General features: G+C 54.5%; 1 protein-coding gene and 1 non-coding gene across 2 annotated transcripts in view; both read right to left on the reverse strand.

Moving 5' to 3' along the window:
• Window positions 1-5,098, reverse strand: part of DENND4A (DENN domain containing 4A) — a 119,320-nt gene extending 114,222 nt beyond the window's left edge. The window contains exons 1-2 of the mRNA XM_034783867.1: window positions 4,475-5,098; window positions 3,815-3,935 (exon numbers count right to left, since the gene is read on the reverse strand). The gene's annotated coding sequence lies outside the window, so the exon portion shown is untranslated. The remainder of the gene's footprint in view (window positions 1-3,814; window positions 3,936-4,474) is intronic.
• On the reverse strand, window positions 4,542-4,613 carry TRNAQ-CUG. Its single transcript has one exon. It is a non-coding gene; the product is annotated as a tRNA-Gln (tRNA).
• Window positions 5,099-5,254: the final 156 nt, after the last annotated feature.

Here is a 5,254-nt window from a genome sequence, read left to right on the forward strand (position 1 = left end):
CTCTGGTCATCACTTTGAACTCTACTGCCCTGCCCTCAGGTGACCAACCGTCAGACCCGCCCTTTAAATTCTCTGGGAATTTTGAAAATCCCATTCCTGTTTGCTCAGCAAGGCGGAGTGCTCTCAGCGCATCTTTCCAGGTGACCATGCCTCCACGGGCCAGACGATCCCCAGTATGGAGCAATGGCGAGGTGCTGGACCTCATCAGTGTTTGGGGGGAGGAAGCTTCCAGTCCCAGCTGCGCTCCATCCGTACGAATTACGATACCTACGGGCAGATATCAAGGGCCATGATAGAAAGGGGCCATGACTGGGATGCAGTGCAGGGTTAAAGTGAAGAGGCTGTAGAATGCCTACCACAAAGCACGGGAGGCAAACCGCTGCTCCGATGCTGCGCCCATGACCTCCCATTTCTACAAAGAGCTGGATGAGATGCTTGGGGGCGGCCCCACCTCCACTCCGAAGAGCACCATGGACACTTCAGAGGCTGTGGAAGCCCAGAGTGCAACAAGGCAGCAGGAGGAAAGTGGGGAGCGAGGGTGCTGAGGAGGAGGGGGGCCCAGAACCAGAGGATGGCCCAGCATCCATAGATGCATGCAGCCAGGATCTGTTTTCAAGCCAGGAGGAAGGTAGCTAGTCGCAGCGGACGGTGCTTGTGGAAGAACAAACAGCAGAGGAGGTGCCTAGTAAGCGGCTTTTATTTTGGGAAGGGAGTTGTTCGGTGCAGGCTGTTGGAGCAAGGAGGGTTGCAGAAAGAAGCGTTAGGACTGCATGCATGCCTAGATGCGGAATAGGGCATTGATGTGCTCTCTCACATCGCGGTAATCGGCCTCAGTGACCTCATCGAAGGTCTCATGCGGAAGCTGGGCAATCCGCTTGTGCAGGTTCCTTGGCAGAGCTACTATGCTCCTTGTCCCAGTCAGTCTAACATGTCCGCGCCACTGTGCCATGAGGGGCAGGGGGACCATTGCTGCACACAGGCAAGCTGCATAAGGACCAGGGCGGAAGCCGTATTGTACTAGAAGACCCTCCCTTGCTTCCCAGGTCACCCTCAGCAGTGAGATATCTTGCAGGACGAACTCATCCTGTGGAAAATGTGGGGACAATGTTCAGTATAGGGGCCCCCTGCAGCTGTTGGCTCTCCCCAAGGCACAGAACCCCAGAGGACAATATGGCCTTGAAACAATCAGTCCCCCTTGCCCCTGTGGTTACTCACCATTTTGGGGCTTTTGTGGGTTACGTATACTCGCTTTGGGATGGGCACTTTCTGCTATTGTGTGCACTGTGCTTGTCTTTAAGTTCGGCCGAATCATTGCTCTGTCTAGCGTGAACAATGCTACCTCTGTTAAATGTTGCATTTTGGCTTTACAGATACAACCTTGAGATCCCAGCCATCCTTTATCAACAGCCGAAAGGCTGCAAAGAATGAGGAAGCGGCCGCGAAGAAGCAAGGAGGACCTTCTGCACGAAGTCATGCAGCAGTCCCTTACTGAAAATCAAAAAGTACAGGAGTGGCGCGAGACTGAAAGGAGGCTCCACTAGGAGAATGCGGCTCGCCAGCAACAAACCACGGAGCGGCTCCTAAGCATTATGGAGCGCCAAGTAGACTCGATGCAAGCGCTCACAGCACTGCATACAGAGCAGATCCGCGCCGGCTCCCCCCTGCAGCCCTTGTGCCAAAACTCTTTCCCTTGTGCCCCCATGTCACTGCAAACACACTTTCCCCAACATCCAGTTTCTTATCACCACCAACTGCCTGCAACACCTATACATTCACCACCCAGCCCTGCAAACTACGACCCTTACCCACTGCACTCAACCCCCATCACCATGCATTTTAGCCAGCCTGAAGAGCAGCACTCATTGCACGGCACTCCAGACAGGAAGGCTGAATATGACAACAGGACATACACAAATCTGTGATTGTTCCGTTCCCCACCCCGCCTTCTTCCCTCCTCCCACACAGCACAGATGTGTCATGCCATGTGTGTTTCCCCAGCAGTTGTGTTTCTTTTCAATAAATGAATTTTTTGGTTTTGCAAACATTCTTTATTGCATTAAGTAAAAGAGAGCATAGCCCAGGAAAGCAACAGGCACTGCAAGTCAGTGCAGCAAACACAAATGCCTACTAGCATTGGAACCATTGCACTTCACTCCCGTGCAGGGCACCAAACATTATTGGTGGCTTTCAGCATTAAATTGCTCCATCAAATCATCTCTAATCCTTACAGCCCTGTGCTGGGCCCCTCTACTAGCCCTGGTCTCTGGCTGTTCAAATTCAGCCTCCAGGTGTTGAACCTCCGTGGTCCACGCCTAAGTGAAGCTTTCACCCTTCCCTTCACAAATGTTATGGAGCGTACAGCATGTGGCTATAACTGCAGGGATGTTGTCATCGGCCAGGTCCAGCTTCCCATACAGACAGCGCCACCAGCTTTTTAAATGGCCAAAAGCACACTCAACAGTCATTCTGCACCGACTCAGCCTGTTGTTGAACCAGCCTGTTGTTGAACCTTACTGCTGTCAAGGCTCCCTGTGTAGGGTTTCATGAGCCGTGGCATTAAACGGTAGGCGGAGTCTCCAAGGATCACAACGGGCATTTCGATTTCCCCTACGGTGATCTTCTGGTCTGGGAAGAAAGTCACGGTTTGCAGCTTCCTGAACAGGCCTGTGTTCCGAAAGATGCATGCGTCATGCACCTTTCAACCTTTCAGCCTGCGTTAACGTTCGTGAAACGTCCACGATGATCCACAAGCGCCTGGAGAACCATCGAGAAATACCCCTTCCGATTTATGTACTTGGAGGCTAGGTGGTCTGTTACCAGAATTAGAATATGCGTGCCATCTATCGCCCCTCTGCAGTTAGGGAAACCCATTTGTGCAAAGCCAGCCACAATGTCATGCATGTTGCCCAGAGTCACGGTTCTTCTGAGCAGGATGCCATTGATGGCCCTGCACACTTGCATCAACACGATTCCAACGGTCGACTTCCCCACTCCAAACTGGTTAGCGACTGATTGGTAGCTGTCTGGAGTTGCCATCTTCCAGATCGCAATAGCCACCTGCTTCTCCACCATCAGGGCAGCTCTCAAACTCGTGTCCTTGCGCTGCAGGGTGGGGGTGAGCTCAGCACACAGTCCCATAAAAGTGGCTTTCCTCATCTGAAAGTTCTGTAGCCACTGCTCGTCATCCCAGACTTGAATGACGATGTGATCCCACCACTCAGTGAGTGTTTCCCTGAGTCCAAAAGCGGCGTTCCACTGTGGTGAACATGTCTGTTAATGCCACAAGGAATCTCGTGTCATATGTGTTATGCGTGTTGACATCATCGTCGGACTCCTCACTGTCACTTTGTAGCTTAAGGAGTAACTCGACTGTAATTCGTGATGTGCTGGTGAGACCCATCAGCATATTCCTCAGCAGTTCGGGATCCATTCCCGCAGACCAAAAAGGAAGACAGAGCACGCAGTAAAAAAAAAACCAAAAAAACACTGAAAGATGGCACCAAATGTGGACGGAAGCACAGGGATTGCTGGGATGTGAAGCGATGCATTGCGGGGCATTGGGACAGGACCCAGGATGCCCCGTGCTCTCTCCCCCTTCCCACAAGCCACAGCGCCAGAATGGGAAGAGGTGCTCTGTGGGCTAGCTGCCCATAATGCACTGCTCCCAATGCCACTGCAAGTGCCACAAATGTGGCCACGCCACTTCGCTTGCAGCTGTCAGTGTGAACACATGGCAGCGCTTTTCCTGCTGCTGTCTCCGAGGGCTGGTTCAACTTTCGGCGCTCTACTTCTGCAAGTGTAGCCATGCCCTTACCTTCACTGTCCTTGTTGATGTGACAGTTCTGCCAGATCACCGACATCTCACCGGAGACTCCCACAACTGGAGAGCATTTCCTTCAGCTGACTGTTGTACGGAGTGCCGTGCTTGGTAATACCTAGAGTACAAAATCCACCATGTAAAACTCCTATGCTGTTGTTCACACCTTGTGGGTGATGAGTTACTTGCATGTAAAGCATCCCTCCAGAGGGTGCTTTGTAGTCATAAGGCCAAAGAAAGCTATGTGAAGGCTGCACATTTTCAATTCAAGCACTTCCCTAATAATACCTGTATTGGAGAGATTCGACCTAGCCTAGGCAAAGGGACTCAAACCCCAACTCAGCTTTGATTTGCTTGTAACTTGGATGGCTTCAGCCCACAGGGTGCTATTGCTGAGAGGTTTGTGAGAGCTGACCTAACTCTAGGCTGCTCTTTGTAAAGAGACTGCTGCATGGTTTCACACATTGCCTCCTTCTGAATATCAACCCACCCCTAAGGATACATTAATAATAATTAATAAGGATAATAGAAAAACTATATTTCAACTACGGGGATGCAAACAATAACTCCCCAATGCACTTAGGCTGGGTAAGGGATTCCAAACGGATAAATACCGTATTTTTATTGAAAATAATGATTCTGTTATTATAAACTCACGGGAAAGGCTGTGTAAGATACAGAGGAACCTTGCCTCGCTGTAGCTCGGGGGAGGGCGAAAAGGAACAGGTTCCACCGAGATTTGAACTCGGATCGCTGGATTCAGAGTCCAGAGTGCTAACCATTACACCATGGAACCGCCTTGGCAGTAAGACGCCCCGGCAGCCTGTCATCCTTGCTGCGGGCGGGCTCCGACCCAGCGCCAGAGACCCCCGGGTATGTGCCCCGACCCCAGCACCCCCTGCTCCGGCACAGCCCCCTGCCCCCGCCCGGTGATGCCTGCGGCGGGACCGCCCTGCGGGGTCCTGCCCGTCCGGCGCCGAAGGGAGCAGCCGAGTCCGGGCCCCGGGGGTCGGAGCAGGAGGGGGCGAGCGGCGGACAGACCCAGGGGACGGGGGGCAGGCGGGCCGGGCCTAGCCGGGGGCAGCCTGGAGGGACGGGCTATCGCCGGGGCTACGGGCGGGTACAGGGCTGGGGAGCGCCCGTCTCTGGGGGACGGAGGGGAGTCCGGGTGCCACAGCCTATCGCCACGCCCAGGGGCGGGCCCGGTCGGGCGCTCCCAGGCACGGGCACCGCATCGCCCCGTGAGGCGAGGCGCGGCGCGGGACAGCGCTGTCGGGCCGTGTCGGAATCACGGCGTGAGGGGCCGTCCGCAAAGCGCGGGAGGCGACGGCGGTGGCAGACCGGCCCCGCCCCGCCGGTGGGCGGAGTCAGCGCGGTGACCCCGGAAGGGCTGCCTCCCCCGGCCCTGCTCCCTGGGCGCGGTGACCCCGGAAGCAG

This window comes from Trachemys scripta, chromosome 10 (genome assembly GCF_013100865.1).
Source record: "Trachemys scripta elegans isolate TJP31775 chromosome 10, CAS_Tse_1.0, whole genome shotgun sequence".
NCBI lineage: Eukaryota > Metazoa > Chordata > Testudines > Emydidae > Trachemys > Trachemys scripta.